At 36.4% G+C, this 20,754-nt stretch overlaps 1 non-coding gene across 1 annotated transcript; it reads left to right on the top strand.

Moving 5' to 3' along the window:
• The first annotated feature begins 8,655 nt into the window (after window positions 1-8,655).
• On the top strand, window positions 8,656-8,736 carry TRNAL-AAG. Its single transcript has one exon. It is a non-coding gene; the product is annotated as a tRNA-Leu (tRNA).
• Window positions 8,737-20,754: the final 12,018 nt, after the last annotated feature.

Genomic DNA, 20,754 nt, shown 5'->3' with positions numbered 1-20,754 from the left:
GGTGTATTGTGATGCATCACACACCGGAATGGGTTGTGTGTTAATGCAAAAGGGCAAGGTCATAGCCTACGCTTCACGTCAATTAAAGGTGCACGAGAAGAATTACACCACCCATGACTTGGAGTTGGGTGCCGTTGTATTTGCACTGAAGCTTTGGAGGCATTATCTGTATGGGACGAAGTGTGTGATCTATTCCAACCACAAGAGCCTTCAACACCTATTCAATCAGAAGGATCAGAACATGAGGCAGCGACGATGGATGGAAACCTTGAATGATTATGATTGTGAAATAAGGTACCATCCAGGCAAGGCCAATGTAGTCGCAGATGCTTTGAGCAGGAAGGAAAGAGTGAAGCCGATAAGGATTAATGCCAAGAGCATTGAAATTAAGAGCAGTTTGAATGAAAGGTTGTTAGCTGCACAGAAGGAAGCTGTGTTGGAAGCTAACTATCCTGAGGAGAAATTAGGAGTAACTGAAGAACAGTTGTCCTACGACAAGGACGGAATGTCGAGGTTAAATGGACGAGTATAGGTTCCTGTACATGGAGGACTTCAGGATGTTATCCTCAAGGAAGCCCACCGTTCCAAGTATTCTGTCCATCCTGGAGCTGATAAGATGTACCAGGATTTAAAGGCAAATTATTGGTGGATAGGCTTGAAAAAGTCTATAGCTGCTTATGTAGCTAAATGCTTGACGTGTGCTAAAGTCAAAGCTGAACATCAGAAGCCGTCAGGTTTGCTGCAACAGCCTGAAATTCCCACTTGGAAATGGGAAATGGTAACGATGGACTTCATCACCAAATTGCCTAAGACACCGAAGGGAAATGATACTATATGGGTCATAGTTGATAGACTGACTAAGTCAGCACATTTCCTGCCCATTAGAGAGACCTTCAGCTCTGACATGCTAGCCCAACTGTACGTGGATAAGATTGTGGCCTTGCATGGCGTGCCAGTATCTATTATCTCAGATCGAGATACTAGATACACATCTCATTTCTGGAAGAGTTTCCAACAGTCTCTGGGCACTCAATTGAATTTCAGTACGGCTTACCATCCTCAGACGGATGGGCAGAGTGAGCGTACTATTCAAACGTTGAAAGACATGCTGCGTGCATGTGTGATTGATCTAGGAGGTAGTTGGGACATGCATTTACTGTTGGTCGAATTCTCCTACAATAATAGCTACCATACTAGCATTAAGGCTGCGCCTTTTGAGGCACTATATGGTAGAAAGTGCAGAACGCCCATTTGCTGGGCAGAAGTGGGAGATACGCAATTATCAGGTCCTGACTTAGTCTTCGAGACAACGGACAAGATTGTCCAAATTCGTGACCGCCTGAAAGCTACTCGAGACAGGCAGAAGAGCTATGCGGATGAAAGGCGAAAACCTCTCAAGTTTGAGGTCGGCGATAAAGTTTTGCTCAAAGTATCACCTTGGAAAGGGGTGATGCGATTTGGCAAGAAAGGTAAGTTAAGCCCAAGGTATATAGGACCATTCGAAATCATCGAATGTGTAGGATCAGTGGCTTACAAGTTAAACTTACCTGAGGAGCTCGATGGTATTCATAATGTATTTCACGTCTGCAATCTGAAGAAATGTCTGGCCGATGAGTCGCTAGTCATACCACACACAGATGTGCATATAGACGAAAGCTTAAAATTTGTGGAAAAACCTGTGTCAGTTGAGGATCGACAGGTAAAGAAGCTTCGGAGAAAGCTTGTGCCTATTGTTAAGGTGAAGTGGGACGCCCGCAGAGGTCCTGAATACACGTGGGAGCTAGAATCCTCAATGAAAGAGAAATACCCTCATCTCTTTCCTTAAAATCTCGAGGACGAGATTTCTTTTAAGGGGGTGAGGATGTAACACCTTGAAAATTTGTGTCCAATAAAGTATAAACACGTGTCATAAGCTCTGAACGTGAGAAAGAATACTTTGGAGGGACTAAAGTTGACAAACAGGGAAACTATGTGAATATAAGGGTCCAAAGTGTCAACAATGGATAAATATATTCAAAAATAGCCCTACATAATGTTTATACCTTCCAACGAATAAATCATGGATCATACGAAGCAAAACATAAAGGAAAGTGAGGAATTACAAACTACAGGGGCTAAAAGTGTCAACATGTGCAAAGTATACCTCTGAGTGACCTTTTGGCAGACCCGAAGCTTTGTATCGGTAAAATATACTCACTAGAATATGTGGTTAAAATTTCATAAAGTTTCGTTATCGTATGAGAAAGTTATGATCAAATTCGTGTTCGAGGGGTTAAAAGCGTCAACATTGAATTCTATGGCCTTATGAGTGGTTACAAGGTTAGTCAAGGACTTAACCAAGTTAGTAAAAGTCCCAAGGCCCTTAAAAATAAGGTTAAGAGGTCAAAAGTGCAAAAACAAAGCTTAAAACCACGTTACAAAGGACCAGGGACCAAAAGTGCAAAAGATGAAACTTGTTTGGCAGGTTTTGCCGGTCCAGGCGGCCCACATTAGAATCACATATACCCTCACGCGGGCCGCGTCAGGGTTCCAGCGACAGAAAACATTTGGCAGCTGCCAGTTCAGGTCTGTAACCGACTTCAATGGCTTGTTTTCTAATACTAGAGCCTCTCCAATGGTTTTTCATGCAATAGGGGCACTTGTCTTCATCTGGTTACACTCATAGACTCTTGTGGCACCATCTTAGAAGATTAAAATCACTATATAAGAACCTTATGTTGTAACCATTTGATCACCCACTTTCAAAAATTCACTTCTGGAGCTCTCTGGACTTCAAGCCATCTTCCTAGTGATCTCTAATCTCAATTAGGACTCTTGTAAGTGTCCTTAACCCTTCCTAATTCGTTTTAGCCTAGTTAATTAGCTAAAAGTCAAACCGTCGTAATTAAGGTTTGACTTCGTGATTAATTAAAATGTGCTCTGTCAAATCACGAATTAAAAGTACCTTTAAGTAGGTAATTATGTGGGTAACAAACCTTTAAAAGGGTATTTCCAGATTCCCACTCTAACTATGCTAATTGTCGAGTCAAAGCTTATTATAAAAAGTCAACAGAAAGGTTATTTGCGAATTAATACATAATTAGCAATGTAGGATGCATGCAACCTGTTTAATCATTAAAATAACTTGGTAATTAATGTAAGAACATGTTCAACTCGACAATTTTCAGTTTAAGCTCGGTTTGGAACCGAAAGTCGCAAGGTTTGACTTCTGCTTTGACTTTCAGTTCTGACCCGTTTAAGCCAAGGTTAGGATTGCCTTAGAGCTTCTTTTGAACCTATTTACATGTTAGTATAACTCTCTGAGATTATACAACTTGATTCATTAAATATCCTATTCACATACATGTTTTCGTTAATCGCTCATATGTTGACCATTATGCCCATTTGACCTTAAAACGTGATTTTTGAAAATGTAAAGGGATAGGCACCTTAGCTACTGATTTATAAACTTGCACCCAAAATTTGAAGTCAGTTTGAGGTCTAGATTAAGAGTTATGCTCAATAGCGTAATTAAGAGCTTCTTTACTAATTAAATGGCGTAAATTACGTATAGCCTATCAAAACCCAAATTTTTATACCAAACATTTTATCCACTGTTATAAAATAATATTTTGGGATATTTGAAGATTTTTATTTATTTTTAGGCTGAGCATAACTTAATGATCTAAGATTAATTCGGTTTATGCCGATTTTGCCCTTTTTAGCCATAAAATGAGTTTTACAAATCCTTTTGACCTCAAACCAATTTCTACTGATTTGTTATGATAAATAAATTATTTTAAGCCTTCTAGAATATTAAAAATATCAGCTTTTTACAGAAAACCAGGAAATGGCTCCAAATCGCCTTTTTAGGCATTTTTAACGCATAAGTGTGCACTAGAACCTTATTAAGCTTAAGGGATTGAACCTACTGATGTAATTAGTATATTTTTATATTTTAAACAGTAGGCAAATGTTTTGAACTCAGAATTCCAGAATTGACATTTTAGGCACATGTGAAATTACCAAAATGCCCCTACGGTGCATAGTAAGGTTAAAGATAATAAATTTCACATAAATTTGATACCCTACTGTTATAACTAAGTAAATTAAGTATATTTACTAATTTAATCAGACCTGTAACTCAGGTTATCATTTTAACCCTTTTTCACTTTATAAAATGACCAAAACGCCCTTATGAGGCATAGTTTTGGTTTAAAATCATTTGGGGCATAATGGAAGGTATCATTCTGATATCACAACATATTTTAAGCATATTGACTTCAGAAACTTGTATTTGACTCTTATGGTTACTCGTTACGCATTATACGCGTTCGGATCGGCTTATGTGACTAGTTTGGCCATTCTAGCCGAAACGGGTCAAACCATATCTTTTTGGTCTCAAAATCCAGAATGTGATTATGTTACCCATATAAAACAAGTGTGCAAGCTTGTTGGGACAAAACTACATTCTAAATCGGTCTTCGCCTTATTGTGCGTTTAAAACCGTAATCTTTATATAAAACTAACCTGTCTAAGCTTAAGACCCGTTAGGATTCTAATAGGTTATTAAAACCTTAATTTCCAGATCTAGGAGCCCAGTAAAAGCTACGTGCACTCGTTATATTTGGTTTATACTTTGCTCAGGTAAATACGTTTAACTTATTTTCCCTATACGGGCTTGGGGTACGGTATATAAAATACCGCTTGGTCGGGGAATTGACCTTAACCGGTCTTGGTTATGTGCAGTCAAATTAACCCGTTTGAAAATGTTGTTTTGTTTGTTTAACGCCTTTGGGGGCTTAATGACCATGTCCCGGATATCCTTGGCATCATTCAAAGAATGGCCACGACCTTAGCACTCGGGTGTAGGCGTACACCCGTAGTGTTGTACAACATGTATAATCGTCGGTACGAGAGAAGTCTCGCGGCGGAATTATATTAAGTGGTGTGTCTATTAATCTTTAACCCGGCATGACCCGGGCTACCGAACGCAGAACGAACATGTAATTCTTTTACAAGATTATTAAGCAAATAATTATCCCAAGTTATAAAAAGTTTTATGCCACGAGCATTTAAATCAATTTTAAACATTTTCAAAATGAGTCAGTTGAATTGTATTTACCAGTGTAAACTGACGTATTTTCCAAAAAGACTAAGTGCAGGTACTACGCGCAATAGGCTGGTCACTCCTTAAGCATCCATAGAAGTCTCGCAAGCTTAGGATGCATGAAGTCTGTTGAAATGAAGTTTCCTTTTTATTTGATTCTGCCTGTGGATTCTATTTCGACATTTTGTGATACTCGAATATTACAATAAATTAAGTTGAAATAAATCTATCTTTGCTTCCGCTGTGCATTATAATTTGTGTTGTTTGACTATGATGATATCAACTACGTCACGTTAATCCCCCACCGGACCCACCGGTGACACGTGGAAATTAGGGGTGTGACATTCATCCCAATCCCCCATTCCATACAAAAATTTTCTACTTCCCCTTGGGTTAAACGTGGACAAAGGAAAGGAAGATATGGAAGGAAACTTGAGAGAAAATGAAGAAAGTTTGGTGATTATCTTGATAATAAATGACAAAATAAGGCCAATAGGGGTTATGATTACACGACAGTTAATTAAACTGCCTTCTGGAAAAACCGCTGTCAGTCATATCAACCGTCTTGTCAAAATTCAAAATTCAAAAACTCTACTGTAACGAACCCTTCAAGCCTTCAAGCTTTTAAGCAATACAAATAAATGTGTAAAAGTCAGAAGTCTTTGAGCTCATTTCCCAAAAACCTCTAACTTGGGGGGCTGATGACGGGGGTAGCCCAAGACTAAATAAAATAACTTAGGCACATAAACGCTTGAAAGGTTAAAGGATTAAAGGGTTCAAATCCCGCGAACTCAGGTGAACAGCAAAAAGGATGTGAACAGTAAACCATCACTTCACTGATTGTTTGTCCGGCCCTCTCACAGCCGTAAAAGAGAACATGTGCACAGAGAACAACCTTTTATCCGCAGGTCTAAACCGTTCAACCCCAAAATGGTAAGTCTCCCACCGCAAGCATGGTTCACTAGTCCAAGGTTTCCTCTTTGGGCGATGTCTTCCTCTATAAATGACACTTCATTTAGTGCATTTACGACATTTCGATCAGCTCTGATTCTCTTGGAATCTCTGATCTTCCTTCTCGAGCACTTGTTCCATGCAAGTCTCCTTTCTTCACATTCAACACACACATTTCTACTGCTCTTGCATCCGAAGCTGAACACACTTCAGTTGAGGATCTTGAACAAACAACAAAATATATCTAGTGAACCTCTCTCCACATCTTGCAAACGTGAGGGGACCCCACGACCTGCGTTAGGCAAACCGGAATCCTCCAAGCCTTTTACCTAAGCAGCCTTGCCACTATCATTGGTCTTGTATTTGTTGCATCAACAACTAAGAACTAATGGTTATGACTAGATTTGTTTACAACCTCTTTTAGAGGCTCAAATGAGTATGATGTTCATGTCATGAGTGAGATATATCATTCGACAACTAACGCAACCAGATATAAAGGGGTGTTGCTAAACGTACCCCTCTTCACAAAACATGGGGAGAGGCCACCATTAAAAACTAATACCGCTCTCACATGTAGGGGGTAAGTTTAGTTAGACCAATAGAAAGCAATTGAGCATACAAGAATGTTAGAACCTACCCTACTTGAGTTTGGGTGCTTCTATCTTTGTCAAGAATGGAGTCAACAACTAATGAACGGTTCTTGTTGTTTGGGGACTCATAGGGGATATTTCTCACTTTCTCCACCCCTCTCTCTCCTTGTGTCTTATCCAACACAAGGTTTGAGATACTTGCAAAATCCTAAACATGGTAGTATTACTACTAGTACTAGTAAGTAGTAACTAGTAACGACCATTGTAGTAGCATTATTAGTATATTAATATTGGTATCCATTATTTAGACATTATATTCCTTCAAAAGAAAAATCAAAATAGGAAAAGTCTTTCATCTATGATACATGAACAAACATACGGACTACATCAAATAATTTTTCAAAAAATCAGTTGCATTCAAATAATTTTTCAAAAAATCAGTTGCATAGTATTGTAACTGTAAAATACGCATAGAGATATCTTGTTATACATTGTTATTGAATATTGCCAAAGTAGAGATTGTTGCATGGTGATCAACTTAGCCAGATTTAGGAAGTCAACTAAAAATTGATAGCCACTTAGTGATAGCCACTTATGTGTACTATTAAGTCAACATTGGCATTTTTATTAAGACTTCTTATATGCTAGTCAAGATGAATTAGAAGCTGAACTTCTATGCTAACTATCGAACCATCCAACAGCAGGCCTCTCAAAGAAGTCGCTAATCTAATGACCGAAGTCGATAGCACTTTAGGTCAATCAAAGATAAGATTGTATGATAGACATGGGCGAAGCTTTTAAGGGGCGGGAGGGGCGGCCGACCCCCCGAACTTTTCGCTCAAGAATGGAGAGTATGTAGTTTTCGTATAGAAATTTTTGGGTATATACGTTTTTGACCCCCCGGTTTTATAGAAATTTTTAGGTCTAGTAACTTCCGTCCCCCGGTCGGAAATCTCAAGCTTCGCCACTAATGATAGAGTCAACATGCTTTTAAAATTTGTTTTCATACTCATATTTATTTTTGTGAGATTTTACACATGTCACAAACGCTAAAAGGATTTGACACGTAGATTGTCGACCAAAATTGAGTTAATAAAATTCCGCAAATCGCTCTTTAGTCATGAATCTACGATTATAGATCTTATAGATTAATCATATTAACTACTCCATTTCAAGAGAAGTTGATATTTGACTTTTTGCATGTTTAATGAAAAGGCTAACCTACATAAACACCTCTTTGTAAACACTATTTTTACGCATGGGTTAGTAAAGTTCCTTATAAATACCCATTGAGTGTTTTAGTTGAGGGTTTTTGATTCATTACCCTTAAACGACTCAGGTGTTCAAGAATGTTTCGCTCTCGGTCTAAATGCTTCTTATATGTTTCTTGTTTAAATTGTTTCTTTAAGAAAACGAAAAGAAATTGGAAACAGCAATTGGATTTGTTTTTATACAGGAATGAATGGCCAAAATGAGAAGTTGAAAAAAAAGGTTAGAAATTATTAACACGCAAGATTGGGATAGGGTGTAAAAGAATGTTCGCATGTGATCAAAAGTTCCACATGTGGTTCTACAAAATATAAAGCATTGGTTGCTAAAAGGTGTGAGAGAAGAATGTAGAGAGTTCAAACTTCTCAACTTCAAACTTTTGTTTTACGTATCATTAATCATTATTGTTAATTGGTTTTCTTTTATTTAGCACATTCATATAGTTTTAACATAAAGTTGTGTTTATTACTTTTAAAGCTTTTAAAATTTAGATTTAATTTTTTTAGAAAGCTACTTTAGAAACAACCTATTGACAACTAGACATCTTAAACAAAGAGCAAGGCATCTTGGATGGTCACAAACTTTTTATGAGTCGGTTCACATGCTAAAACATTGTCACAAGAAAAAAATTAATATATTGTTTATGTTCACCGTAAGATGTGAAAATAGAAAATAATCATTTTTAGAAGTTTCAAAACGGCTAATAAAGTATTTTGTGTGATTAAATAAACTTTTATACAACCAACATAACAACAAGTTGAGATGGCCGAGTTGGTCTAAGGCGCCAGATTAAGGTTCTGGTCCGAAAGGGCGTGGGTTCAAATCCCACTCTCAACAATGTTTTTTTATCCCTTAAAATAGTGGGACATTCATACTTTTTAATCCGGGTCGGGTCGTACTTGCGAGATGATTCAAGTAGTTAAAGACATTTATATAAACTATTATTTTATGACTCGAACAAAGTAAGAAAACAACTACTAAGGTTGGTAAGTGATAGAAAATTGGTTGTGATATAACTATTTTGTAACATTGTACATCATGCTTATTTTTATATAGCGGTACTATATATATAAGCAATTATTATTTGTGTGTCGTATTGTAATTTTGTACATCAAACTTATTTTTATACACGGGTACTACATAACACATGTAAACAATTATTATTTGTGTCTTATTGTAAAAAGAGTTCCACAAGAAGTTAAGATGTATAAAAAATGAATCATGGTGAATGATTTATCGATTTTAAAACAGTATGTTTGAATTGGAACTTGAAAAGTGGAAATTGGTTAAGTTGGCTATAAACTTTACTCACTCTTACAGTGGCAAGTTATTTGGTAGCGCCATTTCTGTAAATTCTACTCACTCTTACAGTCTTACGCACATGAGAAGGTACAAAATACAACCCAACCCTAATGAGTAATGGCTTTGAAAATTTCAAACTTGCGCTAACAGTTAATATTACGTTGTCTAACATAACGAACATGTCTCATTATAAAATCTAGCATCAAACGAAATGTCGGTTTCTTTAGCGTTATTAGACAACTTAATTGTATGTTAAAAGTCGTTCAGCTGCAATTAAAAACAACCTTTTGGTTTACAAAAGATCAAAACAGAAAACGCCGAACAAGTTCGTTCCTCTTTGACAAACAGATACTGTTTCAGCTGTTATATCCTGGTGCATAAATAAACAGTTTCGATATCTTTTTCAAGCGATCTATGAAAACCACATGACCTGAACCATCCTAATCATATGACCTCAACCATGGTACACGTACATATAAAAAGTATCTTCCGTACAGGGGCGGATCCAGGGGTGTTTTGGGGGTTCCCAGGAACCCCCTCGGTTTAGAAAAAATGAAAAAAATTAGTGGAAACTTTGTATGATTTGGAAAAAATTAGTGAGAATTTACCAAAAGGAACCTGGTGAAAAAAATTACTGAATCCGCCACTGCTTCCGTAGAACGATATCATAGTAACATATATTATTTAATCGAAAAAGAAAATGATTTTTGTGAAGATGACACGATTGAGATTAATATAAGGACACGTGAGACACAAGCATTGTCCACTTCCAACTGAAGTTTTAACTTTTAGTTCCGTTTTGCTGACATTTTATGATGGTAGACCCTTAACCCATGTGACCTGCTTGAACCCCAATCCATGTGCATTGTCATAAACTAATCATTCCCCTTTGAAGCTTCCTGCTAGTGGTTGTTCCGGTGGGTGGTTAACGGTGGTGCTACTGATCATGATAACCGTTATAACAAGTTATGTTGTTGGCAGCCATGGTTGTAAACAGGGCCGTCTCCGAAAATGTTTGAAAATTTTTAGGCCCTGTGCGAACAGAAAATACGGGCCCTTAAATATTTTTTTTGAAGGATGACTTTCTATGTACAGGACCTAGTGGTCACTGGGTTCATTTGCATTTAATAAATAGATAAGAAAAACAAAATGAAAAACAAAACGGAGGACACCGAGAATAGAACCCGTGTCTTCTTATTATTAAAGTGACAAGGGCCGTCTCCGAGAATCCAACAGCCTTCTAGGGGCCTGTGCAAGTAGAGAAGAAGAGGGCCTATTTATAAACTTATAAAACATAAATAATATGACGATATATAGGGCCCAAAATAAACCAAAACTAAACATGTTTAAGATCTTAGTGCATTATAATACGCTTTTTAGACAAAAAGTTACTAAATTAATATTGTATATATAAAACTTAAAAGTATATTACAAATCTAGTTATATAAAACATCTAAAAGAGAACAATTATGTGTTTAACTAAAAATAGTGGGTGACATTTACTGAAAGAAAATTAAAAATAAGTGGCATATAGAAAATAAAAAATAAAAGAAAGCTATTGGGATAACTAAAAACAATGGGTGACATTTACTAAAGGGAATAAAAACAAGAGCCATAAAGAAAAAAAAATAAAAAAAAGCTGGTGGAAATAGAAAAGAGATTAAAACCTAAAGAATAGGTTGATGAAAACAAAAAAAAAGGGTAAAGAGCAAGTTTCAAACTTCAGCCTCTTCTGTGCAATAATTGGAGAAAACCACCAGACCATTAATCCATTGATGTTTAAGATTCTGCTAAAAAACTATATATACACAAAATCTATATATAATCAAAATTATGGGCCCCTTGAGAGTTTGGGCCCTGTTCGGTGGCTCACTCTGCACTTGGCCCAAGCCGGCCCTGGTTGTAAAACAAGGTTTCCAAGGCCGAGTACTCCCCGAGTAGTCGCTACAAGGTAGGATGCCGAGGCGACTTTCTCTAACTCCGCCTAATTACTCGGAATCGATCAAACGCGGTCAAACCCTGCCAAAATCGGATCTAGTAGGTCAATTGGGGTCTGAGTTTGACTTTAAAAATAATAAAACATAATTTATATGACTATCATATTAAATAATTTAAATAATGAATATCATTTTCACGTATTTTGTTATAAATATTAGTAAATTTATGTTATTAGACATATATTTAATTTCCGAAAACTAATTTCTTAATAATTTAACATGTCCGAGTACTCCTCGAGTACTCTCCGCCTATACCGAGTACTCCCAACTCCCCGGTCGACCGACTAGGGAGCGCCTAGCGACTTTTGCAACCATGGCAGCACTAGTTGTTGGTGATGGTGGCCGGAGGGTGGTTGTGATGACAACAACAACTACTACTACTAACCACAAATGATTAACATGCTTTAATTGTATGATTAATAATTAAAAGTTTTTTTTTTTAACTAAAATGGTTGGGTTTAAGATCGTTTTCAATTAATAATCTAGTAGCTTAATCATTTTAAAAGCAATTAACGTGCATATACGTCGCAATCCTATTAACTTCCAACGGTTATCAGTTAATTCTTTGGTAATGTATCCAACTCATAAGATTGTTGCCAAACTAGGTGTACCGATATATGATTTAACCCTTAAAATATTACAAACTAATTTAACGAACAAGGTAATTTAATTTTGAGTTGAAAAAAAATGGTGTATGCCACGGCTAGGCGTCTCCTTTCGACCGCTCACATAGCTAACATAAGGAAGGTAAATCACGTGTTTGAGAGTAACTCGGGTGGTGCCGGGATTTGATTCCGGGCCTCCATAACAAGTTTTAACATCTTTAGAACTAGAACACTATCGTGTAGACGTAATTTTTAATTGAGTTAGATTTAATATTTAAAAAGGTTAAATACATAATATTAAAAGATTAGTGAATTAATATGATAAAATATTAAAAATCAGGTAGAGCTTTACCAGAGCCAGAGGTGCCGCCCTTTTTACTAAAAAAAGAAAATCATTTTACCAAAAAATATAACTTCGTCATGTCTACGGGCGGGTGGGCTACCGTGTTTTCTCTGAAATTGGTGGTGGACTCGGGTTACTTTCGAAGTACTTCGCTTGGTCCAGTGAGTTCGCTGAGAGTGCTTGTGATTGATTTGTTGGTTGTTAAAAAAAAAAAAAAAAAAAAATAATAATAATAATAATAATAATAATAATAATAATAATAATAATAATAATATAATAGCTTTTGGAATGACAAATAACTATTTTCGGGCCAAACAAACGGGATCTAAGTTGAAATATAAACAAAACGAACATTCAACAAATCTTTATGGGAATCTTTGACGGAAAGTTAATTTGTATTTATGTATTTATTTTATGAACAAATAAGAACATGATTTTATTTCGTTAGTCAAACGAATGAACCAAATATATATCTTGTTCATTCATTTAGTTTGCAAGTGTTTAAAATTTGTTCATTCATGTATGATGTATGTTATTTGTGTCCCCACACACATATACATGATACGCATATAGTAGCATATAATAATTTTGTCCGGATGAACGAACACGAATAAAAAACATATGTAATAATTAATGCTTAAATTACATATTTGTTTGATAGGTTATGTTTCTAACCGTCTATTTGTGTTTACTAGTTTAAATAATCCAGCCTAAGTAAACTTATTATATAAGTTTATGTGTTTACTAGTTAATGATCCAACATAAGTAACTTGTTTTTAAGCAAACAAACAACTTCTTTCGTTTAAGCATCCTTACATGTAAATTTATTTGTTTGGTTAAAATTAACTAGTTAATATATGTTTACACCCCTAGACATAACTTATAATAAAATTACATGGTTAACTTGAATACAAGTTGATTAATTAGTCAATCATCCATCCTGTTTAATAACCTATTTTACAAGACTGAACAACTACTGAGGTTGATTGTTTGAGAGTGTAAGATTGTGTGAAAATGTTGCAATGAGTTAGGTGTGAGAAATGAAAAGGTTTTGTCGTTGTGAGCTTTCATTTTAACCTTCCCCGAATCCAAGGAAGCCATGGAAAAAGGGGGTTTGAACTTTGGCAAGAGTGGGGGCAGTTTTGCTTCATTTGTAGGTTACTTATATTTTCTTTTAGTAATTATTTATGTAGGAAATCCTACTAGTAAAAAAGAATATTTCTTGGGAGTTACTTTTAGATAATTAGACATGATCATGATATTTGTGTGTTATATGATCCTGAACCGTCTGATCCAGGAAATGTTTGATTGGTATTGAAGTTAAATATTTGTCCTAGTTTTGCTAGCGTGTTGCCTGCCTGGCTTTCAAGTTGTTCCTTGTGATAATGAAGGAGGGGTGTTTCGCATTTAGGGTTGAATGATCTCAAACATCATGTACATTTCCATAACTTGTTTCAATGGATGCAATTGCAATGATTTTTGGCATTGAAATCAATAACAGTTTTATTATTTTATTGCGATTAGGGATCACCAAATGGTACCGGGTGCCGGTTGGAACCAGTACCGATACCGAATTTACCGAACCAAAAATATTTTCGGTACCGACATTTGGTGCTTTCGGTACCGGTACAAGTTTTTACCTTCAAATACTGGTAAATATCGATACTGGTACCGAACTGTAGTGTAACGAATATTTTCGGTACCGGTACCTGTTTTTTTTTTAATTTTCAGTACCAATTGATACTAAACACATCCCTAATTGTGATGATGGTTAAGAAGTTGTCATGAACATGCAACGTAAAGCCAAATTATAGGATCAAATTCTTACCTCATTTCTTTTATTTGCAATTTACACGAATTACATCTTTTACATTGGTCATAGGACTTGTCATAGCCTTTAATTAGGGGGAAGGGGTGTTTGCCTAAGGCTGCAGGGTATGGGGATGTCCCCATGCCCGTCTTCATCCGGCGCCGGAGTCACCCTCATCTCCCCCCCCCCCCCGGTCTTCAAACCGTCCCCGTCTTCAACGTCGAAGATCGGACGTTCACGACGGACCAAATTGGAACCCCTTTCTTTCTTCTCCGTCACCCCATCCCCCCCCCCCCCCCGTCTTCATCCCGTCACCGTCTTCTTCTCCGTCACCATACCCAGTAGCCTAAGCTACCTTGGAACCTGTAAAATTATAAGTCTCTTATTGGGCTTATGATTTGTTTCCTAATTCATCCAGTTCTTTTATATTTATTGGGCTTATAAGACTGTTATGTGGGCTGGCCCACTTCTTGTTGCTGAGTTGTTGAGACTGTTACTGTGGAAGATATTTGTGGGGACTTGTTGCAACCGCTTATGGGCCATTCTTGTTATTCTTGTTATTGTTAAGGGCCTTTGTGTATGTTTCAGGGGTTCCGGATGTACATTGGAAAAGAGTTGGGCTAAAGTGTAACTTTGATAAGTTACATCATATATAAAGAGGTGTTACAGCTAGGGTTTCATTCATTCATCACTTCCAGATCCTTCTGTCTCTCTCTCTTGTTCGTGCACTCAAGTTTGTAGAACTTGAAGGTTTCTTCAAGTTCTGGGTTGCTGCTGTTGAAGATCATTCATAGATCTTCAAGATCTGTTGTAGATCAGTGTTTGTTGTTCATTCTGTCTTTCAGATCCTGTGGATCTCAGTTGTTATGGTTGTATTGTTCTAGATAATCAACTGATTTATCATCAGTTGATTACTTATACTTGTATTGTTCATAAGATCTTACACTTTGTAAGATCAAGGGTGGTTGGGTGTTTTTCTGGGTTGGTAAATAATAAAAGTTTTATGTCACCGTTTTATCACTATTTCTGGTGTTATTGTTGTTGATTGCTTTGCATAAACTGTTCATACCATTTTTACATGGTATCAGAGCTACATCGCTCCTGATCTGTTATTTCCGCTGTTTGTTTCTGATTTTTTGTTGTTGTTTGTGTTTAGGTTTTTCCCTGGTGTTCTAGGGTTTGGATCGGCTTGATCTTGGGCATATTAGTTCAGATCTGTTTACTGAAACCCTATCTTAGGGTTTCTTGGGTTGTGTGAGGATTTGTTTGCTGCTGGTGTTCATACTGCGTTGGTCTCTAAAACCCTTGAAGGTTTTAGGGCAAACTAACCTGTGTGACACTTGGTCTTCTGGACATCAGGTTTAGTAGTTCTTGAAAACTACGAATCTGATATACATTCAAGGGATTGCACCCTCTGTAAGATCGTTCTATCCTAATTTTTTTTTTCTTCTGTTGTTGGATAGTTGAAGTCGGGGTAGTGAGGACCGGCACATATTTGTTTTGTTTGGGTTGTTTTTGGTTGGTTATTGTTGCTGTTGTTTTTTGTTAGGGTTCGGCTCCTGAGTAAAGGCTTGTCCAGGCACCTTGAGTGATGAACCTGGAATCTGGTCCCTGACTCAGTTTCGCCTTGTCTTTGTTGATTGGTTCTTTGTGTGTTTTTTGTTGATAACTTGTTGTTATCTGTTTGTATATTTGGTGTTTTTTGTTGCTTGTCATTATGCCTGCTGAAACTGCTCCTAGTACTTCTCAGACGTTGATTAGTAAATTGGATATAGGAGATCCGTTGTACTTACATCCTAGTGATTCCAGTAGTTTAACTATTGTTAGTATTAAACTCAAAGGAACTGAGAATTATGCTGTGTGGTCTAGTGCCATGAAATTGGCTTTAGAAGCTAAAAACAAGTATGGATTTATAGGTGGTAAGGTTGAAAAATCTAAAGATGATGAAGTTTTGGCAGCCCAATGGGATAGATGCAATTCTGTAGTACTTACTTGGTTATTAAATTCTATTTCAGAAGAATTGTTTCTTGGTCAAGTTTTTTCTAAACTAGCTTCTGAAGTTTGGACTGATTTAAAAGAATCCTTTGATAAGATTGATGGTTCAGTTGTCTATGATTTGTATAAAAAAATAAACTGTATTTCACAAAATGGTAGTACAGTTGCAGAATATTATAACAGGTTGACAACAATGTGGAAGCAGTTTGATGCAATGCTTCAACTGCCTTCATGTTCTTGTCAAGCTGCTAAGGATTACAATGATTTTTCAGCTCTTATAAAATTAATGCAGTTTCTCATGGGGCTTGATGATGTGTATCAGCCTGTGAGAACTAATATTTTGACAAGAGAGTCATTTCCCTCAGTAAAAGTGGCCTTCTCTATTGTATCTAGAGAAGAGTCACACAGGCTTTCTAGTAATGGATCTAAAAATCAGAATGTGTCATTTGTCTCTAAGGCTAGCCAAAGTTTTGAGAATAAGAAAAGATCAACTAGAGGACCTAACAATCTTAAATGTACTCACTGCAATATGTTAGGTCATACCATAGACAGATGTTTTGAGATTATTGGTTATCCATCAGGGTTTAGAAGAAGAAATAACAATAATACTAATAATAACTCTTCTAATAGAGTTAATTCCACTAGTGTTAATAATAATAATAATAAGTCTAATTCTTCTGTTGGTAAATCTGCTGCTTCTTCTGTGTCTGGATTGCCATTTACTTCTGAGCAGATTACCAAGCTGTTAAATCTTGTTGGTGAAAGTTCTCAGTCAGAGTCACAGAATCCTAATATAGGAGGTGAGTGCTTTAATGTGTCTAATTTTGTGAGTTGTTCAAGTTCCAATGTGTTTAACAATAGTCATGATTGGATTGTTGACTCAGGGGCGAGTCAACATATGGTTAAGTCTGATAAATATTTGATAAATGCTGTGGATGTCTCTGAGTTTAATATTACTGTTAGTCATCCAAATGGTACAAAGGTTAAAGTGTTAAAGATTGGTAATCTTGAGCTAACTAAAAATGTTGTGTTACAAGATGTTTTCTATGTTCCAGATTATTGTGTAAATCTGTTGTCTGTACATAAGTTGGCTAAGGATAATTGTGTGTCTGTTGTGTTTAATGAGGATAGTTGTTTGCTTCAGGATTCCAAGTCAAAGAAAATCCTGATGAGTGGTAGGCAAGATAGTGGGCTGTATGTTGTAGGAATTGATGGTAATTCTACTTATGCTTGCTTTAATAGTGCTGTGAAATCTGTTACTTGGCATACTAGATTGGGACACCCCTCTGATCAGGTCTTGGCTGTGTTGAAACAGTGTCTTAACTTAAATTTAAATGGTCATAGCCCTTGTGATATTTGTCACAGGGCCAAACAAGTTAGAGTCCCATTTCCTTTAAGTGAACACTAAAACCAAGAGTGTAGGTGATCTTGTTCATCTGGACTTGTGGGGTCCATACAAGGTCCCAAGTTATGAAGGTTTTAGGTATTTTTTGACAATTGTTGATGACTTTTCAAGGTCTGTTTGGTGTTATTTTATGGCAAGTAAAGCTGAAGTGTTTGAAAACTTAAAAGGGTTTTATGAATTGATTCTAACACAGTTTAAGAAAAAGATTAAAGTGTTTCGAAGTGATAATGGGACAGAATTTGTAAATAACAATATGAACATATTTTGTAAAACTAATGGCATCTTACATCAAACTACGTGTTCCTATACACCACAGCAAAATGGTGTGGTGGAAAGGAAACATAGGCACCTTTTAAACACAGCTAGGGCTTTGATGTTCCAAAGTGGTGTTCCTTTGAGGTTTTGGTCAGATTGTATTCTAACTGCTGTGTACCTGATTAACAGGTTACCCTCCTCTGTGTTGAATAGTAAGAGTCCTTTTGAGGTTATGTTTGGTTTTAAACCCTCCTTGTCTCATTTAAGGAACTTTGGATGTTTGTGTTTCACTACTGTTTTAAATGAACCTGATAAGTTTGCATTTCATGCTGATAAGTGTGTTTTTCTTGGTTATTCTAACATAAAAAAAGGGTATAAAGTTTGGAGTTTAGACAGTAAAAAAAATTATTTTTCAAGAGATGTAAAATTCTATGAAAATGTGTACCCTTTTAAACTTAAAGGAATAGATAATCAAGAAAGAGGCTTTGAATTAAATCTAAATCATTTAAATTTTTTTGATATAATAACATCTGAAGTTCCTAACACGCCCAATGATGAAGAGGGTACAAGTGGTGCACATGATCCAGTTAGTGATGATCAGCAGCCACTGCAGCCCTCTACATCAGCCCCTGTATCCGGGTTTGAGTCTAGTCAACCGGTGGAACAGGTTGGCAGTAGTAGGTTAGGTAACAGTGGTAGGGCAGAGGACACTTCTGGGTCAAATGATGACACCAACCAGTCTGAGGGCACTCAGTCTGTTAGACGTTCTTCTAGAAATGTTTCTATGCCAAAAAGGTTTGATGAATATGTTGTTGAAGGGAGGGTTAAGTATGGCATAGAAAAATGTGTTAATTACGCTAATTTGTCTGTTGAAAATATGTGTTTTGTGTCAGACCTGAATAAAACAATTGAGCCAACTTGTTTTAGTGAAGCTGTTAAGGATCCCAGGTGGGTAGAGGCAATGAATAAAGAAATGGAAGCATTATATAAAAATGGTACTTGGACTCTAGTTAATTTGCCTAAAGGTAGAAAAGCTATAGGCTGCAAATGGATATATAAAGTGAAATATAAATCAAATGGTGAAATAGAGAGGTTTAAGGCTAGGTTAGTTGCTAAAGGTTTTAGTCAACGTGAGGGTCTAGACTTTGGTGAAACATTCTCTCCTGTTGTAAAAATGGTCACCATTAGATGTGTGTTAAGCTTAGCTGTTAAAAATAACTGGCAAATATATCAACTAGATGTTAATAATGCATTTTTGTATGGTTCCATTTCCGAAGATGTTTATATGAAACCTCCACCTGGTTATTTTTCTGAGAATGAGACTCGTGTATGCAAGTTAGTTAAATCCTTATACGGGCTTAAACAAGCCCCAAGACAGTGGAATGAGAAGTTAAATGAGGTGCTACTTAAAATGGGGTTTGTTCAGAGTTTGTGTGATCACTCTATGTACATTATGTCTGTTAACTCAGTTTTTGTTGTATTACTTGTTTACGTTGATGATATAATTGTTACGGGTAATTCCGAAGTTGACATTATCAGAGTCAAAACTGTTTTGAGTGAAAGTTTTCAAATAAAAGACTTGGGTGTGTTGAAATATTTTCTGGGTATTGAAGTGCTGTATGTTGATAGTGGTATGTGTTTGAATCAACGCAAGTATTGTTTAGAGTTACTTAGTGAGTTTGGTTATTTAGGTGTTAAACCAGTTAATACGCCTATAGAACAAAGTCATGTTATTAGTAATAAATTGAGTCAAAATCAGTCTATGGTAAAAGATGTTACTGGATTTCAGAAACTGATAGGCAAACTGATATACCTGTCAATTACTAGACCTGATATAAGCTATGCTGTTCAGTTTCTAAGTCAATTTATGCATGCTCCACAAGAATGTCACTTACAGATTGCTTTACGACTCCTTAAATACTTGAAACAGTCCCCTGGAAAAGGGATTTTGTTTAGAAAAGATAATGACTTTGTGTTAAAAGGTTTTGTTGATTCGGACTGGGCTAAGTGTCTAATGTCCAGAAAGTCTGTGACTGGTTATAGTATATTTTTAGGTAATGCGGTTGTATCTTGGAAGTCAAAAAAACAAAGTGTTGTTGCTAGATCTACCGCTGAAGCGGAGTATCGAGCTATGTGCACTGCTTGGTGTGAAGTTATGTGGATTTTGAACTTATTAAAAGAGTTGCGTGTTGAATGTGCTTTACCAGTGAAGTTGTTTTGTGATAGTAAGTCTGCAATTTCGATTGCGTTTAATCCGGTCTTTCATGAACGGACTAAACATTTTGAGCTTGATTTGCATTTTCTAAGAGAGAAAATCTCAGCTGGTATTGTTGTTCCAGAAAAGGTAACCTCTGAACAGCAATTGGCTGATTTGTTTACCAAAGGTCTGAATGGGTCACAACATGATATGTTGTGTGATCAGTTGGGTATGTTAGATGTTTTTACTGTATGAATTATGGGGGGATGTAAAATTATAAGTCTCTTATTGGGCTTATGATTTGTTTCCTAATTCATCCAGTTCTTTTATATTTATTGGGCTTATAAGACTGTTATGTGGGCTGGCCCACTTCTTGTTGCTGAGTTGTTGAGACTGTTACTGTGGAAGATATTTGTGGGGACTTGTTGCAACCGCTTATGGGCCATTCTTGTTATTCTTGTTATTGTTAAGGGCCTTTGTGTATGTTTCAGGGGTTCCGGATGTACATTGGAAAAGAGTTGGGCTAAAGTGTAACTTTGATAAGTTACATCATATATAAAGAGGTGCTACAGCTAGGGTTTCATTCATTCATCACTTCCAGATCCTTCTGTCTCTCTCTCTTGTTCGTGCACTCAAGTTTGTAGAACTTGAAGGTTTCTTCAAGTTCTGGGTTGCTGCTGTTGAAGATCATTCATAGATCTTCAAGATCTGTTGTAGATCAGTGTTTGTTGTTCATTCTGTCTTTCAGATCCTGTGGATCTCAGTTGTTATGGTTGTATTGTTCTAGATAATCAACTGATTTATCATCAGTTGATTACTTATACTTGTATTGTTCATAAGATCTTACACTTTGTAAGATCAAGGGTGGTTGGGTGTTTTTCTGGGTTGGTAAATAATAAAAGTTTTATGTCACCGTTTTATCACTATTTCTGGTGTTATTGTTGTT

Source organism: Helianthus annuus, chromosome 9 (assembly GCF_002127325.2).
Source record: "Helianthus annuus cultivar XRQ/B chromosome 9, HanXRQr2.0-SUNRISE, whole genome shotgun sequence".
Lineage (NCBI taxonomy): Eukaryota > Viridiplantae > Streptophyta > Magnoliopsida > Asterales > Asteraceae > Helianthus > Helianthus annuus.
The sequence above is the reverse complement of the archived record's forward strand: the minus strand, read 5'-3'. Positions and strand labels throughout refer to the sequence as shown.